The sequence below is a fragment of the Pteropus medius genome, unplaced genomic scaffold (genome assembly GCF_902729225.1).
Source record: "Pteropus medius unplaced genomic scaffold, Ma_sr-lr_union100, whole genome shotgun sequence".
Classification (NCBI taxonomy): domain Eukaryota; kingdom Metazoa; phylum Chordata; class Mammalia; order Chiroptera; family Pteropodidae; genus Pteropus; species Pteropus medius.
This window is the reverse complement of record NW_024343732.1, coordinates 2,593,782-2,615,610: the sequence shown is the minus strand read 5'-3', so window position 1 is coordinate 2,615,610 and position 21,829 is coordinate 2,593,782. Positions and strand designations below refer to the sequence as shown.

General features: G+C 45.7%; 1 protein-coding gene across 10 annotated transcripts in view; it reads right to left on the bottom strand.

Annotated features, from left to right (window-relative positions):
- Nucleotides 1-21,829, bottom strand: part of GATAD2A (GATA zinc finger domain containing 2A) — an 86,455-nt gene that overhangs the window by 60,132 nt on the left and 4,494 nt on the right. For 4 of the 10 annotated variants that reach the window (XM_039867973.1, XM_039867975.1, XM_039867978.1 and 1 more), the window contains exon 1: nt 13,582-13,916. The exons of 4 other annotated variants lie outside the window; for them this stretch is intronic. The gene's annotated coding sequence lies outside the window, so the exon portion shown is untranslated. Of the gene's footprint in view, nt 1-13,581; nt 13,917-20,437; nt 20,647-21,829 lie in introns of those variants that run through there. 2 more of the 10 variants (XM_039867974.1, XM_039867980.1) reach the window with 2 other exon arrangements.

The following is a 21,829-nucleotide window of genomic DNA, read 5'->3' as shown; positions in this document are numbered from 1 at the left end:
ACTGTATCCGCTTCAAGTTCTGAGCACCAATTCCACCTATCTTGTGAGGCAGGGCCAGGCCCAGGCCCTGGGCGGAGACCAATGGATGCTGCATGGAAAACAATAACACCAAGAGATCCCATGACAATACCTTATGACACAGGTAACCTCCTGGAAAGACAAGAATCCTTTCAACAATGGACAAGATGTCCTCTGCTCCCTCTGAGGGATCCCGAGCCCCAGCCACAGGTACCATGTGCTGCCTCAACTCAAGTCCCCGCAATCTTGGGCCTGTATGTGCCATGAGAGCATGAGCGAAGCCACCACTTAAGCACCTCCTCCATGTGCTGAAGACAGCCCAGCAACCTGCTCACTCCCTCACTTGGTGACAAGGCACCAACCCTGATTTGCATATTCACAGGCAAGGAAAAGACCAGAGAATCCCCCAAGTCTCTGAGGTGCAGCATAGAGGCCATCACTGAGCCATCTTCAAACATATGGTGCCTAAGCAGCTAGATCCGGCACAATCTTGTAACCTACAGCAGATGCTCCCCACAAGTTTAAAAACCTTACCTTTCTGGAAAATTTTTCTTTGGAAGGGAGAATAGAAAATTTCTGTTGTTCAAGAGCATCCAGAGGGAACAGAATTCTGGGGCAGCCCCACTGTTTACAAATAAAGACCTGGGCCTAAAGGAAAAGACATTCATAGTCCTAGAATCCAAACAACATCTACTCACAGTAGTTCACAAAACTTATCCCTGCAACATACAAGATAAGACCAACTGCTGCAGTCAGCAGCAGCAAGTAGGAAGGCAAAAATCTCATTGAAGAAAGGTAAACAGGCAAAAGTTCCAGTTCTCACCTCTAACCGCCCCTGCCTCCCTCCAGCTGGACAAACCTGGAGCTTCAGAGGGCCTCTGCCATCTTGATCCCCAAGCAACAGGAGACTGGGTACAAGTGACTAGTCTCTTGAACCTGGCAGTTTCCGGAACACTAAAAGATCTGCCTAGATCCAAATTCAGAGCAGTGAGCACTCAGGCGGTAGGGTCAGCATCTTCTACCCACAACCCTTCCAGATGTCCCTAATCCAAGTTTCAGACAAGAGAGTGGACTTGGTAGAATTCCAGAAATCTGACACTGTCTTCAAATAAGAACAACCTATAACTATCTGACCAATTAAGCTTCCCTAAGAGGCAGAATTGTGTTTCTTTGACCATTAGGGGCCAGGTCAAAGAGTCAACACCATCTGGTAACTTCTTGGACAAAGATGGAGCTGTTCACCAACCACACTGTAGCACCGATGGTCTTGATTGAGGCCACATGGTCAACCCAAAGGGTCTAGGCCAATGAGCTGGTTCCCAGCTATAGATGCTTCATCACTGCTACGAACTCCGATGACGAAGCACTGTAGTGATCACAAAAATCTGACTAAAATGCTGCAAAGTGCGAGGGAAGAAACTATAACAATGGCAACATCCACCATTAAATTGTGGCTTATGTTATACACGACAATTAAGAACGAATTGAGAAACGATGTAAACAGATGCCATATCTTCCTGACAATGTACCCAACAATGAAAGTATGATCAGAGGATGCCAGGAACAGAGGGGCTGTTCCTTGGGAAGGGTATTCAGAGAACTGTCAACTGTGCTCACTGCCCTCAAACCTACAGGGTAAAATGAGACCCAGATGGAGGTGAAGGTGGGCTGCACCTGGCTTCTCTCAGCTGTGAGCACTTCCCGGCACCCTGCATGGACACTTCCTATCACGTAATCTTCACAGAAGGGCTGCTAGCAGGTACCAGGAGGACACAGGGCCTGCCCACTGGGAGTTCTGCTCAATGTGTCCAAAAGCCAGCATATCTAAGGAGCGCACAGGAAGGAAACTGCGCTGGGGGTCAGACACCTGGAAAATCCTGCTCTAAGACGACCAAGGCAGCAAAGGCCAAACTGCCCTTTAGAAGCTTTAGAAGAGTGAAGGGTCTGCCTGCTGGGTTGCGAAGGTAAGGAGACCAGAGTCTTGCAACTATCTTGCTGCTCCTGACTCGAGAGTTCTCCTTTCTGGTAAGAGGTTTTAGTACTAAAACTGATGTGATATGAGGAGCAATGCAAAGGTTACGTGCATCTCTGCCTTAAAATAAAAAGGCCTGAAGAAATCTCCAAGGGCCACATGGGCTCTGGCTGTGCCCTCAGTGGGAATTCACTTGAGCCTGAGACTAACCCCAAAGTAAGCTGGGGAGTCCCATAAAAGGCAGAACTATAACACACAAAGTCCACATCCAACACAAACTGTAATGTCCTTCTTCCACTTGCACATACCAGGGTGACTGCACGAGTCAGGTTCCCCTCCAACAGGCAGGCCAGCATACACATGTGCACAAGCACGTGTGTACATATGCAAAAATACACACACAGGGCCAGTACATTCAGACCCTAGATAGGCACACACAAGGAGGGCCAGCACACACTTTGTCTTCTGGGCAAAGGTGCACTTCTAAGCTGTCAGCTGATGAGAACACAGTCCACACACCCCAGAGAAACAATGTCCTAAGTGGGGACAAGTTCCCAAGCAACCCACAAAGTCCACCTCACTCTAGTGTCTCCAAGCACGATCTGACCAAGGTAATCCAACTCCAAGCAAGGCATCCCCTGGGAAGTCACCCAGGGTCCCAAGCCATTAGCCCTCCCTCTGCAGGAAGGCTGAAAGGCAGGCGGGGGAGAGAGGAGATAAGAAGGGGTAATACCAGAGGCAGGGCCATGAGGGGTTAACGGGGGGGATACCTAAGCCTTTATTGGGCCGGCCTTGCAGGGAACCATCTTGCTTCCTCCGAGGCCCACCCTACTGCCCTGCCCGGCCTTCAGCCACCTCACAGACCCAGGTCCTACCTAACCAGTCAGCACCAAGATCTACCCTGAGACCCAGGCCCTGCAGGTCTGTCTCCAAGATCTCCATGACACTACTGCCAGTGTGGGGGCTCTCCCTGTGGTCCAGACCTCCTGAGTGTTCATCAGATTTTGGTGAGACAGGAAAGGGAGTGCCTGACTTCACTGAGAAAGCTACCATTAGGTACGCAGATTCAAAATGCTACAGAAAAAGCATACTGAGGACAACTTTGGGAACATCATCTTTAACATGTTGAAAAGAGATTTTGTTACTAAAGGAGAAAAAGAACAGCATAATAGTGGCTAACAATTATTGAATTCTTTATTTGGTACCAGGCACCATGCCAGTACTTTACATGCCTGATTTCATTTAATCCCCATAACCACAGAACAAGGTACTGCCAATGTTACCCACACTTCACACGAGGGACTGTCATTGTCATCTGCACTTCACACAGAAGACTGTCATTGTCATCTGCACTTCACACAGGAGACTGCCAGTGTAACCCACATTTCACATGACTGACTGCCACTGTTACTTGCACTTCACACTGGGGTCTGCCATGATGCCCACACTTGATAGGTGAGAAAGCTGAAGCTGAGAAAAATCAAGGTGATTAGCCAGGGTCACAGGATTAAGAAGTCAACTAGGGATTCAGACCCTGCTCCACCATCTACCAGGCCCAGGCTCAAATCTGAACCACTGCAAATCAGGGACAATCTGACTCTAAGACCATCCTTGAGCTGGATCCTTCTGGGAAATTTTCCTAGAGCAAAGATCAGCACACCCAGGATTCCTCTTCTGAGACATAGACCAGTGGGAAGGAAACCAGTTCCCCTGCCCACTGACACAAGGAATGTGAGGACAGCAGAGGACACAGAGCTCAGAGGACAGCCTAGGCCCTGCAGGGAGGCCTTCCCAGGTGGACAGTAGCCAGGACACACACCAGCCTTCCCAGCTCTATATGTGGGGAACCTGACTGCCACATCACCTAACTCATCCGATTCCTCACTCCCACCCTCAACCCCAAAATCAGGACCCGGATGGTGCCTTGGACATCACCAGCCAGGTACCTCTCTCTGACCTAAGTCATTTTTTTCCCAAGTGCCTAATCCTCAAGGCTCCTTTTTACAACCCCTCCTCACTCCAAAACCAGTGTCACCATTTGACAGGACACTCACCTGTCAACTCTGTGAAAAGAGTCAGGATTTGAAAACATTAGAGCAATGCATGAAACAAGGAAACTTTCTCAAACCAGGAAGGAGCAGCTGTTGGAATAACTTATGTGGATATTTCAGAGAAGCGTCTTAATCACTCTAGGTCTTCCTGGAAAAGTGTCCAAAATCTCGAGCTGGAAAATCTTCATAATCTAGAAAATGTGGGTTACCAACCAGCTCACAGGGCATTGGAATTACATTGAGCTTCTTAGTCCTTCTATTTGCTACAAAGGCTAAGTTAAGGGCTGTGTCCCTCTAACTTCCATCCATCCATCACTACTTCACTCCTGGGGAGCAGAGCAGAACAAACTTTTCCTACAGATATGAGATAATCCCTAGGATATTTTACTGTCATCTATCGTTTACTGCACTCTCATCTAACACAAATCACAATTAGTTTGGGGAGGAAGAAATCAAAGGACAGATCAAGTTCTGCACCTGGTCAAGCCCTCAGCTACCCAGCAGAGTCACAGGGGCATGCCTCAGAGATATGCCCTGAGGGCCCTGACAGTCACATAGGACCCTCCACACCTCAATCCACTGAGTCTTCCCATCCTAGAGAAGCAAGAGTGGCCATGCAGGGTGACAGGCTGGGCTGTCTCACCAACACCAACCTTCTCCCAAGCAGGAGACAAGACTTCAAACCAGGACCCAGCTCATTTCATCTTTGTGCGAACTCAGCGCCCCTAAAACTAAAGACCCATAATCTGGGGACCCGTGTCACCTTCCAATCCTTGTTCAGCTGCCACCTCTCAGATGTGCACCTGCCCATCCTTCCTCTCTTTCAGGGCACCCTACCCTGTCTCTCTATGTGGCTACAGATTCCCAAGGGCAGGAAAGGGCCATCTCACTCCATCGCTAGATCCCAGGAGCACGGCAGAGGTTGAGCAGGGAAGGGACCCCAATTGCTGAATGGACAGATGACCTTGTCCTCAGCCCCTGGTATCCAGTTAGTCCCCACCCAATCTCCACACACAGTGTCTCTGGCACCTGTCCCTTTTTATTCCCCACCAGGCAAATTCAAGGCTGTATTGGCTCATGCCTGCCTTTTATCAATGGCCTTTTCTCCTGACTGGCTTCCCTGCCCAATTCAAGCCAACATTCTCCTCCTCAGAAACCTCTAAGAGTTCTTCATGCTTTTAGGATGAAGTGTAAACAGCCTTCCATTTAAGGTTATCAACAATAATCAGAACAACTTGCATTTTTCAACCTTCTTTCCCACTACAAATTTCCATATAAACCCTGGCATCTGGGAGGGTGATCTGCCAAATCCATCCTTCCCTGACTCTCCAATGCAACAATACTCCTTGTGAACGGCCTAGTCCAGTGTAACAAACCTTCCCCACAAGAGCTGTAAACTCTAAGACCAAGAAAAATGTATCTCTTCTCAGAACAGTGGTGGGGAGGGGACATGGTGGATGGGATGGGGGACAGACACAAATCAGATACCCATCTTTCTCACATCATGGCATGTAATAAAAATGACATTTGCACAACACATTTGAGTAAAATGGGGTGACTCATATCCTGAGGTGCTGGCCAGGGGCTGGGGCCACCTGACTGCAAGGACATCTCTGTACCCGTTACTCATTCCAGCCCACAAGCTAAGAAGCTCTGCTTACAGAATCAAATCCTACAGGTGGCAACACATCTCCTGCTCTGGTCATTTCACTGTGTGGTGATAAAAAGCCTGCACTGTGTTTCACTCAATAAGGTACCAACTAGAGTAGCTTACGTTGTTAAATGTTAATGGGTTAATTTCTTTAAATAACTTAAAAAGCTCCTTTCCAAGTGATAACCTGTCTATTTCTGCTGCCTTTTGTAGCAGAGTCACCTGATCTTATCTATGGAAAGTAAGAGGAACCCCATCCATACTTCCCAAGGGGGTGAGCAAGTTACCTGATGGCCCTAGCAACAGGAAAGGCCCTCCATTCCATCACAAGCTGAGATCCTGACTCACCAATGGGCCTCCTGGAATTCCTCACTGCCCCCGCCCCTAATCTTCTCTCCTCCAAACAAAACATGTTCAACCCCTCTAACCAGTCCTGTGATATGGTTTAAAGACCACTCCAGCAGCCTGAATAGACTCCCCTAGATTTAGAAATTATGCAGTAAATAACCTCCATCAATGCTTGTTAACAGCCAGTTTGCACTGTTCTAAAATCATCCGGGATCCTTAGTAGAGTGTCAAGGCCCTTCTCTCTCTTGCCCTGGATTAGCACAGCTGACCATCGGAACCTGGTCTAGGACCTGACATCTAGCCAGTTCCACCTTATTTCCATGGGCTGTTTTTTTTGGATCTTGAAATGATCACCTGCTTGTCACCTGAAAGATGTCTACAAGTAAGTGCCATTACTTTTTTTAATAGACGGGAAAAGCAGTTTTATGCTCTTAAAAATTGAAAGCCATCACCCACTCAATTCCAGAACAGGAAACACAGCTACAGCTTTTTTTTTTTAAATGGCTGCCCTAAGATCTTCCTCCCTGAGTCCTGTCCCATCCTCGTAACACAATGACCTCAGGGCTCAAAAAAAGACAAGGCTCTGAGGAAGGAAACCTGCCAATGGACCTACATAAATAAAAGGAGGAGGAACCTAAAACAAAACTAACCAAGCCATGAAGAAATAAGGACAATAGAGATGAGACCAGGGAAGCTGCAGGAGGGAACAGAGAACTATGTTTCCCTCCCTTCTGCAAGTCAGCTCAGGATAAGCCACTCCTTCTCTTGGGCCTCAGTTTCCAGCGTGTAATGTCAAGGGGTGCCTCACTCATCTTGATTAAAGTCTATGTGCTGTATAGTGGGCACACAGCAAAACTGCACACAGAAGCAATCTATTCTCAGGTGAATCCTAAACTTGTCTGCTGCCCAAGGACCAAAAATAGTTACATTTCTAATGCCCTGCCTGACAAATATAAATTGGCAGTAAGGCTGCAATTACATTTTAATCCAGACTCAGTACTTCAATATCTTTGCCCAAGAAAACTTCAAAAGCAGACCAGGCAACTCCTACTATTGACACCTGAGGCTTTCAACCTCCTCTACAGACTTCAGCATCAGGAAATGTCGCTTGGGTTGGAAAGAGATAGGGAAAAAAAAAAAAAAAAAAGGGAAAAAAGAAGAAAGGAAAGCCTCAACAATACAAGCTAAAAGTTTGGAAAGGGAAGGCAAGAGATAGATGACCCACGAACTGCTGAGATGGTCATTTAATCAAACAAAAGTATTAAGGAAAACACTTAATCAAACCCTCAAAATCTCCAAGGGTTCCAGTGGGTATAGGAAAATCCCACCCAGGGAGGGATCTGACTACAGAATCCTCTGAAAGAACCACCACCACTAAGGGTGGGGAGGTGTGAGCATTAACCCTTTACATGCACAGGAACAATACACAAGGCAACAAAAAATGAAGTTCAGGTGTTCTATCAATGATACACAAGTCCTGATAATATCACAGGTCTGCAGTGACCCCACCAATTCAATCAATGCCTTCAAATCAAGAATTCTGTTTGCCATGCTATTTTCTCCACACCGCTAAGCAATTAGGGAAAATGTTTCCTCTGTGGATGTAAATGAAGGTTGTAGCAGCAAAGTTTTTAGAACTGGCTGTCAAAGCAAGCCTGCCCAAAACACAGAAGAAAACTAACAATCTGTTGTCACTGCCACAAAAATCCACCAAGTGGAAACTCAGCGACCTGGCCTGAAACCTCATCTCCAAGGTCATGGTGAGCAGCTGCCTTCAAGGTAAGAGTGTATTAGGTAGAGTTTAACAGCCACTGACTCAAGGGCTAATTGCACAGAACAACTGGGACTGAAGGAAATGTTATCCTGGATTATACACAAATGTAAGGCCACAGGTTTTCACTTTACTTATGGATAATCTGACAGAAGTTTTTAGATGAGATCTTACAGTGAGCTCCCAAAACCTACAAATTGTTAGGTTGTGGTGGAATTTTGTTAGGAGGAAAAATCTAGCTCCTTGATCTGTTTCATTGTGCCTGATAAATGAGCTGAGAGATTCTAGGGGGATCACCTAGTAGTTGTCACCTGGGAGAAGGATTTTGTCTCAGAGGTAAATGGCATAGCAAGGGCTGGGATACCCCTGACTACCAACCCCTACAGCCATCCTATGAAGTCAAAGATACAGGCCCCATCTACAGATGAGAAAGTTGAGGTCAGGTGGCCAGGCAATCTGTCTAAGGCTGAAAAGTGGTAAACTGTAGTCGGTGACAAAGCCCCCAAGCTGGCTAGAAAGCTGGAAGTCTGGAAGCAGGACAGGATATAAGCCTGGCTCTCCCACTTACCACTGCATGCACCATCAGGCAACCCATTTCCCCTCAGGGATAAAGCCAGAGATGCAGGGGTCCCTCTTAGTTCTCAAAGGCAAGACTCCATGACAGATCTGCCTGGCAAACATCTTCCCATTTCACATATGGAGGGGCTGTCCCTGAGAGTCAGGATGTGGGGTTCGGCAAGCCAAAGGCCAGGAAGGGGGCTGCCTCCTTTCCCCTGGTGAGGCCCCACAAACCCAGCAAACCTGTATCTCTAGGAAGGGGCTGAGGCTAGTGAGAAAAATATGGGAGGTCTAAAATCAAAAGGCTAGAGACAAGGCCCAGCTGTAGAAGGTGACCCTAGTAATGTCACTCTCTGTAGGGGACTTTGTCTTCTTCCATCTGGACAGGAGGGACAAGCTATGGCTCTAAGGGGTACACAGCAGACAGTGACAGTTTGTCCCACAAGCACAAAGGTGTTCCACATACACGAGCAGCAAAGCAGTCAATGCTTTTGTGCCTCATCTGTTCTAGTCATAACGGTACACTCACTGAACTCCAATTTATTGAGCAAGTACATGTTCTAGGTGCTGTTCTAAGCCATTTGCATTTATTATCTCACTTATTCCCAACTCAGCCATTTAAGGCAAACAGTACCACCCCCTTTTTAGAAATGAGAAACAGAAGGAGAGGTTAGCAAGGTCACATCATAAAGAAGTGGCTGACCAGAGCTCACACCTAACCTGTCTGGGACAAAGCCAGGGCGGGCCCAGGATGCTGGCCACAGGGACCTGCTGCCTGGGAACAGGCCCACAGCCTCGCCCAACAAACAGCAGGCGGCACTGTACTCGAGTGGCCTCTCTGGCACCAGCAGGAGCTGGCTGGCCACTACACTGCAGCAGTATTAACTAAAGTGTGCTCAAAAGCATCACCTCATTTAGGCTGAATTAAGTCTGAAGGTTCGAAACAAAAAATCTCACCAGCAAGGCAGGTCAGGTAATGTGGGGTCTAGAAACAGAGCTGCAGGAGTCTTCAACTTCAAACAAATGTAGACTTTCTCTCCAATCCCACAGTGCCTTCCCCTCCCAGCCCCTAGCTGCAGCTATAGTAAGTAGCCTCAAAGTCCCACAACCTCAAACCTTCCCCCAAACTTGTGCCTCAACTTGCTGGGAGCCCCCTTTAGGGTACTGGTCACCCTCTGCCAGCATATCCTATCTCAGATCCTGGCCTTTCTGTTCCTGAGATGGATATCAAGTCTTCAGTCCTTTCATATAAATAACCCAAGAACTAGTAATCAGAACAGGAAAGCAGGGTCCCTGACAAACTTACCTATGAAATAGGTAACTTTGTGAGGATCAAGAACGAGAAAGTGGGTGTAGAGAACTGAGAAGCTGCAAAGACCCTTTCTCTACATTGTGGTGAATTCTCAGTCACTTCCTAAGGCTACCTCCAAGTATCCTATTAAATTCCTTTGTCTTCTAAAAGACTAACCTACATTTTCATCAGACAAAAAGAGGTCACAAATACAGCCTAGAAAGTGAGGGGAGGGGCAAGAAGCCCATAGTCTGACATTCCTCTTGACTATAAAGTCTTGGATCATGTCTGCCAGAATCCATGTATGTGCAGGATCTATCCCCAGCTGATAATTTTGTTTCTAAGAACACCAGTCTCACTATTTTCACCTCGCTGCCACCACTGCAGGTCCCCTGCTTATCTCAACCTTCTTTCCATGCCGCCTTCCCAAGTCAAAACACAGATTTGTAGTTAGGACATAAAATAAGTTTTGTTACCGAAAAGAACAACGAGCTAAGGCCAGGCAGTCTAACTCACCTCCTAAAACAAATACTTCAAGAACATCCATTCTAACAATCAACCACACTTAGCAGGCAGCACAGTTCTGTAAGCCTCAAACTATGACACTGCCAACTCGTTCTTCTGGTTTTGCTGCACTTCCTGACCTGACAACTGTTACAAGGAAATCCTAACGATGCTCTATTACCCCAGGACAACTGCTCATGAAGACCTCACCCATTTCATAATCTTCCTAGTTTTCTACACGAGCATAAACTCAAATATCAGGCAGAAAAATGTCTAGGGAAAATAGCCTTGACCATTCCATTTGATAGCACAGAAACACTCAAGTCCAAGGAGGTAGTTCTCCAGACAAGTACTTAGGTTGCCCACGCTTTTAGAGGTTAGCATACTCACGGTCTTTAATTGAATTTAGTGGTAAGGGTATTATATTTTTGCCTCTGTTGAGACTTAAAATATTCAAGACTCTGCAGGTCATTCTTATTTTCTCCCAAGAGAATGAACACCAGAAAATGCCAGCATTTCATAATGGCTTTGCTACCTTCCCACTTATGTCCTTCAGGAGCATCCTTCAGTCGTCTGCTATCTAAGGCCCAACAAGGTCCTGGCTGAGATTTATCACCCCACACTGGTCCCTCGATATCTCCTTACCCTCTTCCATGGGATCCCACTGCTCTCGAAATAAATCCTAGACCCCCTCAGCCCAGAATCTCATCTTCCTCATGTCTGTCTCGCTCTCTCTCTGCTCTGACCACGCCAATCTTTCAGTTCCAAGCACTCTCTGCCAGAAACACTTTCCCTTCTTCTCTCTATCTACTCAGCTCATACTTGTCCTTTGGTTCTATTTGGAAGACGGACCTTTTGAGTCTTGTTCACCAGGTGTCCTTCTCTCCTTGGCCCTTGTAAGTTTCCCCATGGTTATCTGATTAATTATGATTTCTCTCCCACTAATCTCACTGTAAACTCCACTCAGCAGAGATTCCTAGCACAGTGCTGGAGACAGTATAAACGCTGATATTTATTAAATCAATCAATCCAGAAATCACTACTTGCAATGCCAGAAATTCACAAAATAAATGATGCAAAACAAGTGAGAAAAGCTACTGAAAAATTGAGAACTGGAGTCTTTAAAATGTGTTTTATTACTCAAATAAAAATGTTCCTTATTTTATTTTTAAAAAATCATAAAGTATACAGATACCCCAAAGTTTTGGGGGTTTTTTTCCAACTACTGCTAATCATAATCAAGAGCTTTGTTGTTGACATTTTAGTACAAACCCTTCCAAGATTTTTTTCTACCAAGAGTAGCATTATTTCTTTCCTCACTATCAAAATATTAGATTGTAGGATCTGCCAAATGATACTGCATTAACAAAGATGACTTGACATTAAAAAAAAAATGATGTCATCTGAGTGGAAATAACAATACATCCAAATCTGTAATATAGAAGCCATCCCATTCTCTATACCACATCCGAGGTGAGAGGCAATCCTCTGTAAAAACCAGCTTCAGAATCTTAGGAGAGGAATAAAGGGATGGAAGATGAAGGGTGGGGAGGTGAGGAGAGAGTCTAGCAAATCACTCTCAAAATTTTCATTCTAAACTGCTTCTTTTAGAAATGAGCCAACTTTTCTGGGTTGGAAACTGAGGAAGCGTATGCAAAGAGGTGACTGTGGCTTCGCTCCTTAAGGCCAGCTGGTAACTCCACAACAGAGCATGGCTATAATGGTGTCACCAGGTCATCCCATACCTCCAAGCAGAGGTGCACCAGAGCCTGGACAAGTAAATGACCTTGTGTTTAGGAGCTCCCAAGAAATGCTCACACATTGGGTTTGCAAACAAGAACATTCCTGGACTCTGGTGCCCCATATGGTAAGTTCAAGGCCAACTCTGTCTTTCCATCACTGAGAGGACTTGGGCAAGCAGCTTGGCCTCCAGGAGCCTCAGTTTCCTCACCTGTGAAGTGAAGACTGTACTCCCCCCACCTCATCAGATTACTACTGGCACTGAAGACAACTGTGCACTGACATACAGTAGGCACTGAAATCGGGGGTGGGGGGCAGCTAGTAGGATCTATTAGCCTTCTTCCTCAGCTCGCTGTCAGGTCTAACAAACTACTAATCTTACATACTGATGACATACTGATACTGACTGGGTGCCAGCAAAAATTATTTCACATAATCTAACTTAAAAGAAAACTTGTAACCACTACCAGAAGAAAAATATCAACGAGACTGAAACAAATGCACAGAAGTCTGTCTGTCTGTCAGGTTCTCTGTGCTGCCACAGCCAGAAGGTGTCACTGTGTGAAATGGACACACAGAACTAGAGATATAACAAGTACTGTGAACTCCATGAAAACTGAAAGAAGTAAAAGGGTGAGGAAGAGAGAAAATTAAAGGCTCAAGTGACTCACCCGGACTTTGATCTAAAGAATCCAAAGCTCTTAAGATGAACTCCATACCTAAAGACGTTAGGTCAGATACACAAAATTAAGCAGTCCCTGCAAAATTCCCAGAGCAAGGCAGAAACGTGTACCCAAGGGTTGTCATTCAGTTCCCTAGGGAGGGGTCCTCATTCATTTCTGGGTCCCTGTGTGTGCTCACACACCAAGTGTCAGTAACGCTCTAGGCTGGGGCCCTGCCCATAAGCCTTTCCTTGTTGAAGTGATCAATTCCGATTCTTGGCAATAATCCTTTTAAAAGGCCAGCTGCTGCTGTCTAGTCACTGATGCCGACCCATTCCAGGTAGGAAAGAAGAAATCAATACAGCCACTGCCTAAATGGAGAGGCAAATTTAAAGTGCAGGGCCCTGTGAAGGGCTGGAGCCCAGAGAGGGGGAAGGGTCCCGCGGCTCCCGGGGGTCAGGCAGGAAGGGCGAGAGCAAGGGGAGGGCCGGCCCTGCAGGCGTGGGCGCGCGGGGACTCTTATTCTGACACGGGATCCGCCGTCGCCACCGCCACGGGGTCCAGCGCCTCCGCCCGGCCCGCCCGGGACCCCCGCCCCGCGCCCAGACCCCCGCCCCTGCGCCCACGTGCCTCCCACCCGCCGCCCCCCCCAGCCCCGCCAGTCTTCGTCTCTCGGAAGCGGCGCCTCGCGGCCCGGCCCCTCCCCAGCCCGGGAGGAAGCGCAGGACGTACAGAGGCGACGCCGCGACTTTCCCAGACCCCCGCCCGTCCCGGCCCCCACGTGCACGGGCGGCGTCGGAGCGCGGAACTTTCCAGGATAGCGCCAGGAACACGCTCCCAGAATACAAGGAGTACAACTCGCTCGCCCTCACTTTTCCACGCTCACGCGAGGGTCCCTCCACGACCCCCCGTACCCTGCCCGGTCCGTACGACCCCTGCCGCTCCAGTCTCTACCGCGCTTTCGCGGCCCGGACCCTGGCCCCCGCCCCCCCGCCAAGTTTAGTCCGGAACTTACCGGGCCACGGGCCGGCCGGGCCCTAGGTCAGCGCGCGGGTTCGCAGAACCGTGGGGCTGGGGTCGCCCGCAGGGCCGAAGGGTCGGGGGCACTGGGCCGCGCGCGCTCGCTCCGCCTGTGGGGCCGCCCGGGCCCGCGGCGCTCGCTCCGCCGGTCCGCCCTCCCGCCCGCGCCGCCGGCCAGATAATGCGCCCCTCGGCCGCACACATGGAGCCCGGCGCCGGCGTCACCGCCCGGGACATGCGCACCAGGTCAGCGCGCCCGGCCCGCGGCCCCCAAAACACCGGGGAGCTCTTAAAGGCGACGCCGCCCGCCCGCGCCCGGCTGGGCGGGGCCAAGCAGCCTGGGGCGGGGCCTCAGTGTGAAGGGCGGGGTCATATGGGGCGGGGTCATGCAGACCAGCCCCGCCCCGGAAGCACCGCCCTCCCAAACGCGCTCCACGCTACGCCCTGCTCCGCGCGTCGGTTTCCCACGCGGGCTCGGGCGGGTTCCCTGCGCAGAGTCGAGGGGTCGCCGCCAGCTCACCCGCCGCAGAGCCGGCTAGCCGCGCCCAAGGCTGACTCACGATGCGCTCGCGACGCGCTCATTGCTGACCTCGCTCCAGCTGAGCTGCGCGACCTGGAGCTAGCTACTCAGCTGCTTCTGAAAACCGAAGTCAGAATGCCACCCTAGCGGGGTCGTCACACCGAAGCTCCCCTCCCGGGGATCGGGGGATCGGCTAAACTATCACTTCTCCAGCTCAATGAAAAGAGTTCTACGAAGTAAGCTCCAGACCCACCCACTTTTAGACACTTAGAGATGACGGCGCTCCCTCTCCAGTTACCTCCTAATCTGCCCCAGTGTCTCTAAGAGAAGGTAACTTGCCTCTCCTCACCCGCAAGAAAGCAAATCTGCATGCTTCCCTATCCAATGACCTGAAGGAAACACGCGAAACAGTCTAACCTGAGAGAGGACATGAGCTTTGGAGATGTTAAACTACATAAAGCGGAACACAATTTCAAAAGGGAAAATAAAATAATAGCACAAGAAGGCTCTCAATATCAAGATTAGGTTCTGAAAAAAAAAAAAAAGGCCTTTTTCATGTTCTTTTTCCACGTTAAAACAAATAATTCATGATGAGACATCTAGACTTCTGAAAAGTGGCTTTTGTTTTTTTATAACACATCTTAATACATATTCAAACAAAAAGTTTCACCAAACATTATCTTCACCGCTTGCAACGTATTCTGATACTTTTTATTCTATTTCATTTTTAAAGAGAATGTAATTCCACCCACTATTGCTCTTGACCCCAAACCTGAAATACACATAATGTAGAACAAGTTTTACAAATAAAATTGTTTTTCTGCTATGTGCTCTCCCCTCAACGAGAAGTTCAAAAAAGCCCATCTTAATTCTGTGATGACTTCCATATATAATTGGCAACTTTTTGTCACTGATTCCACCCCACACACACCTCCGCCCCCACTCACAAAATCTTCCAACTGCATGTGCAACATCTGGCACAACCACCCCTGGGTCAAAAGAGAAGTATTCCTCCAACTAAAAATGATACAAAATACAAAGTGTTAACCCTCAAACACATTCCCTGACCCCTTTTGTCAGCAATTTGCTTTGCTACAAAGAAGTTTAAATGTTCAAATTCAAAAACCAAATAAAAACAGTCTTATTCTCAAACAGGTGACTTGATATAGGAATGCAGGAAGCTCCCTGATCCAATGTGCAAAGGATAAGTTAAAGCAAATATCCAGAATTTCTAACATCTAATTCGGCAGCTGTATATTTTGAGAACTGCTTTACTGTACGGCGATTAATCAGATGATGTATGTTAAAGCAATATAAGCAAAATATTACCTCATTGCTCCTCACCTGGGTTTTGATTAATGCCAACTTAATTAACTACAAACAGAGCAAAGAAAGTGTGGCCAGGTGGGAGACTCAAGATTTGAGACAGATGTAGGATTCCAAAGGCTGAGCTGGCAAGCCCTGTGAGTCACCAAGGTGACAACCATTCTGTTTTAAAGAGGGAGGTATCAGCTGCAACATATTAATGACACTGAGGTGTACAGCAGTGACAGGTGGGCTGCTCCAGAGAACAGTGCCAACCTCTCCAGCTGGGAAAGCAGGGGTAGGGGTAGGGTGAAATAGTTACAAGGTTTATTTTTGTGATAGAGCTATGTGTGTAATGTAAAAAGGGACAGCGAATCCAGGCCCGTTCGGGGTCCCCAATGCTCAAGCCGGCAAATGCTGAGAGGCTGCTTGAACTAAAAACCTTGCTGCCTCAGTACCTAGTACTGGACTAAATAGCAAATAATTCAGCGAGGTGATAATGAAATATGGTGCAATCACCTTTAGATGCCATTCTAAAGCTGAAGAAACTGAGACAACTAGGACTAGAATCATGTTTTTCTTGAAGCTTTCCCTTACCTTAAGAACAAGGCAGTCAATACTGACAAGTACCAGTTAGTATAATACTTTAAAAATACTTGTTATTTAAACGAAATTTTCTTCCAAATTCACATTAAATTTCATATCCTTCATTGACCAGATCCTTGCTTATAGCTAAGCCTCCTTCGACCCTAACCACTGCAAAAATATTCTAATTATCTTTCTAATGTACTATTAAACTTCTAAATACTATCTGAGCCTGTTGCTGCACAACAGAGGGACTGAAGAAAAGAAATTTGGGCCAAAATCTGAATTCATATCCTCTTTAATAGAAGAAATTGGTCAAAGGCTTCACAATAGTGTGAAACTGATAAAAAAAGGAGTAGCATCACCTACTGAATGTTTAAGGTACTGTACTTTTTTTTTTAATCAGGAAGTTTCTTTAAAGTTTCTGGCGGGCAAAATTTAAGATGTCTTATGTAATTAAACAGTGATTGATTAAGAACTAAGAGACCACTCATCCCAAGAGTTTTGCAGGCTGAGGAGCCTACATGTCCAGCTCCAGAAGTTCACAGGCTGGTGGCACTGAAAGACAGAATGATTTCAATGCATAACATGCATTCATAGGAAAGGCTGAGGAATAGCAGAGGAAGGGGTTGCTCGACTGCCTAAGGAAGGGTCCGGGGAATCTTTGTGGATATGACATTTGAGCCAGCTAACAGATGAGCATCTGAGGCATCCAGAGCAGCGAAGGCAAAGGCCAGAGCTGGCTACACCTAGAGTGTGGGGGCTTTGGGGCAGAAAGAGATGAAAAAGAATAGATTCATTATATTTTAAACTTTCTAGATGCTTTTCTCTCTCAAAACACAAAATGAACTTTCAAATATTTAAATCCACAAGCTAAACAGATCTACTTGTTTTCTGAGAAGCTCTCTAAAGAGTAAACAGTGTACACATTCAAGAGTACCAAGTTTTTTTTAAGTACCCTTATGAACAAGAGCACTGACCACTCTCCATACTCTACATTTTTAATACTCTAAAGTCTAAAACTGTTTTCACTGAATTTAGGGACAATATAACCACAATGTCTAAGAGATGATTGTTTTAAAGTTTCTAATTTCACCCTAAATTCACGTTCACATGGTGAGATTACAAAACAATTGGTTGGGAAATGAAAGGAAAAGATTCGTTTCTATGTGAATTTGGTTTCCTTAGTACTTTGATATTTTTGGTACTTTTTTCAAGGACTAGAGATAGTTCAAGGGACTATTACAGTGATCCTCTATGAAAAATACAATACTCCTGATGCATTACAGCTGCTACAACAAATGTCATTTTTTAAATCACATTCTTACATTGATTAGGTGTTTGTGGGAGACATATCAGCATCTGTTTGCCCCATCCCTGTCGTGTATGCTGAAAAGCTCTCTGGAACACAGCTCTCTGGAGACGGGCCACTTTGTCAGTGTGTTTTTGCTTTGTTTTGAGTATAATTTCTAACCACAATTCTGAACAACTTCATGTCTGTGCAATGTGGAGTTCAGGCTCTATCTGCAGTTAGTCTTTGGTGTGGCCCTAATGTCTTACTATGACAGGGTTCTAAACACAAATGCTTCCCTAAAGAGTTAAATACGAACTGCTCAGAAGTATCATCCTGAACCGGAAGTGTATCTCCCACTCTGTCTTCATCTGCATGTGTCACCAGTTGGCAAGGAATTTCTCTTTTGTATCTATACATGGCTTACCAAAAAAAAATGACCACCTAACTAACATCAATTTTAAGTCTTTGAAAGTTAGTAAATAAACCACGTTTTCTATGAATTAAAGAATTAAAAGGAAAAAATTCAGAAAACTACCAGGAAAAAAAAAAAAGGCTATATGACAGTTTTAAGTCAGATCAACCCATTCAAACCTGCTTAGCAAAGAGTGTTAGTCACATCATCAGTCTGCTAATAAACATCCTTGGTTTAGACATGAAGAAAAACATGTTTTAAAACCTTGGCATCCAGTTCACACCCCTCTCCTCAGTTGTTAAATGGCAGATCTTCCAACTTAACATAGGAAGGAGGGATAACATTCCTCCCAAAAGTTTTCCTAATATGATGGTTACTCTCCCTCCTCCCCTACTACCCAGCATTTCACTATAGAAAAATACAGGTGGCAGGTCTTCCTAGATTTTCCCTTCCCAGCTTGATAACAAACACTATTCCCTTCTGTGTGCTTACATATTTTACCTATATTTTACCAACTCCTGGTTTGAGCAGATCATTATTTCAAAATTAGGTCAAAAGGCAACCTTCAATAAAGATATTTTGAGAGGTTAAATATAAAGCTTGAAAACTTTATAAATATAAATATAAGTCTAAACCTTGAAAATGCCATGCAAGTTAAAAAATTGTTCTGCCATGTTAAGAATTTTAGAGCAGCTTGAATGATGACAATTCTTAAAGAAAAAAAAAAAAAAAACAGAAGCAGCCCCCAAAATCTGTTTTCTTGAAACTCCTTAAGAGATTAAACTCCATGTAGAGCATATACCATTACAAAGATAGTCTAGATGGTCTGATTTCACTGGCCATCATTGGTTTCTGATTGAAAAATGCTTACTGAGAGCTCAATTTAAATATATTTGGAGTTTAATCTTGAATCCTACTATGACACATTACCTTTGAAGGTAACTTTGAGCTTACTTATGAAAGGTGCCCAGTTCAAACTCTGACTTTTAGACAAAAATACCCTCCTCAGGTCAAGGGAATTACCAGGCTGTTTTTCACCTCTGGATCCCTGCCTATGCCCATGCTGTTCCTCTCCCCAGAATGTTTAGCCACTTACTAATAAGTACCTCTCTCCATCACCCCTTCCTTTGCTGGCCCTCCAAATCATACCCTCTTTCCCTGATCTAACTGCAGCACTTCACTCTACTTACAAGTTCATATACTTTTCTTTTCCTAGTGGCCTATAAGCTCCTGTGTCCAGTCAGGTGCCTGACTCTTAGCAAGTTAAATGAATATTTCTATCATACTCAAACGTGAAGCTTTTGCTGGTGCATACTGCAGCCACACAGAGCACAAGTTTGAGCTTTTTTCCTAGTTACCCCGTTATGCTTCAGAATGCACTGAAGGCCATATGGCAAGTACACCCAGTGTAAGGCTACAATGAACTGCAGGAACTCACTGGGAAAGATCAGCCAACCCAGGAACCTCTAGATCACCGGCCCTTGGTCATGCACAGCAGCCTATGGCCTCAATGTGAACTGGTCTGCTCTTGGGCAGTATTTACTGCCACAGGTAGCTGTCTAAACCTGGGTATCAACCTTGAGAGAAACAGTAAGCCTTGATCCGATTCTATTACAACTCTTTTATGAGGCACCTACAACAATCTGGTCGATGATGCTTACCATCTCTACCCCACAAATGAGGAAACTGAGGCTCAAAGAGCTGAGGCTACTTGTAGCTAGGCCACTTTCTTGAGGTCACAGAGCCAGCAAGTAGTGAAATGTGGATACAAAACGAAGGCTCTCTGCCTCTAAAGTTTCTACTGTACATAGGGCCTCCCATGGTACTTTTATAAAGCAATGAAGACAAATAACAGCAAACCATTCTTCAAGAGCACACTCTTGCAGAAAGACCTATCTGCTGTCTGCTTCTTTAAGTTCTATGCACATCTCCGGAGATCCCTCTACTGGCAAGCTCCTCTGCAGGGAACACTGTGGTAATGCAAAAGGAAATCATCCTGTTGGCCTCTCTGCCAGAGTACCAAGTTTGTGGGTACATTAGCTGAGATCCCAGAACTGCCAAATGCAGGTTCTCTGGTAGCTCCCAACACTGACAAAGCAACTTTCCAAGGAAAAAGTGAAAACCTGAATGTGTTTTCTATGCTCAAAATGGGGCCCAAGAACTCAGCCTGGAGGGTGGGGGGAACAGGAAGCGAGGAAGGAGCAAGCATCCACTTCCCAAGGACAGCAGAGCCCAGAGGTGGGAGCCCGTTCACACGTACAGTTACATTACTTGTTCATGCCCACTTCCGGCCCGGGCCTGCCTCTTTACCTCCAGAGTCAGTACTTGGGTGGAAGGAAATAAAAAGAAGACAGAGTAACCAGAAATTTTCCTTATAATACTCTCCCTCTTCCCTGGAACCTGTTCCCTGAGTGAGTATTCCCCCGCCCAGCTCTTTGGCTCCCTCACCAATATACTTACTGAAGAAAAGCACCTGCCACATAACTGACCTATATGGACTAACATCAAATCTTGGCCACAACATAAGAAAGTCAAAATAACACAAACCCAGTGTAAGAGGGAACCATAGGACAGAGGGAACTCTGTTCACCAAGAACTTACCAATAAATGACAAAACAGGCTATCTATTTGAAATGTCATTTTTCCTATGCCATAAACAACAGCCAACCACTCCCCTTGCCTGAATTTTTTTAAAGATTTTAAGCTAGGCAAGAAGGGCTTTCAGAACTGTTTACCTCTGCATAATATGTACTGCCATGAAGAAATGCCACAGGATTCCAAAAAACACACTGCTATCAACTTCAAGAGAAGCAAAGCTGAAAATCCTCCCGGCAGTGACCATTTCAGACTCTCTCGTTTCTCCAAAATTACAGCCACAGTCATCATGGGTCAACTAGTGCCAACAGCCAACGATCAATCAGGAAAATGCCATAATTTCTGCCTCCTTTTAGAGAGAGGAAACAGAAGCAAGGAGTCCAGTGAGGAAATGAGAAGGGTTGTGAGGTTTCACTTCTAAAGCTCCAAGAAACTCCACCCCAAACTCCCAACATCCAGGGATAGTCCCAAAGAAGCCCTGTGATACTCTTCCATTTTTTTGTTTACTTGTCTGCAACTGGTATGTAAGCTCCTTGAAGGCCTACAGCTTCTATACTGCTCATTGCTAGGCCCCCAGCATCCAGCATGATACACCTGGCACATAGTAGGCACACAAACATTGCTGAGTAATTTGCTGGCATAGGAAGTTATATGAGCCAGAAAACTTAACACTTTCTATTTTTCAATCCAATTTAAGTTGCACTTAAAAAAAAAAAGAAAGAAAGAAACACACCTTATGGCCACATAGGAAAACCTATGGTAAGTAAAGCCCTTACGTGAGAGTTTGAACGTCCCTGATAGGCCAATTTGGAGGAATAAATTTGTATTAAAACGATGCTCCAGTATAAACAAAGGCAGTCAGGCAGCAAAAGATAAAGCCAAACTTAACACTAGAAATTAAAAATAACAACATCCATTCATTTCGATGGAACAACTCCATACAGTAGTTATTTCTCAATTCCAAAAGAGGTCAACTTCTTATCCTCAAGATCCCACAGGGATTTAATGCCCCCTGTGCTGTCTCTAACAGGAAGGAAACCCTGACTTCCCTAGCTATTTCAGTTATATAAATCAACAGTTTATCGTCCAGGGTTAGAAGCTGGGCAGTGCTGGGACCCACACGCCTTTTAGAGCTGCCCACCAACGGATAACCATGTTACATTACATCTAATAAATGTACCTAGATCAATATCATTTCTAACTATCCAAGGGTTTTTAGTGCTATAAAGATCTTTCAATTAAAAAAAAAGTTTAAAAAACTTCCTGTTAGATAAAAGAGACTTGGTAGTGGCGCCACCATCTACCAGAGTGAAGTCTATGGCACGCAAGAGAAACAGCATAATTTCAAAAGGCATAATGATCCCTTTAAAGTTGTTTTTATATATTAAAAATAATAAACTTTGCACTTTTCTCATATAATGGAATAACTGTCCTTAAAAGAGTAAGGAGAAACTTAATATTGGTTGGTGTAGTTCTTGACCTCAATAGTAAAGTCACCTTTGTGTGTGTGTGTTAGCGAGAGAAAGAAGAGA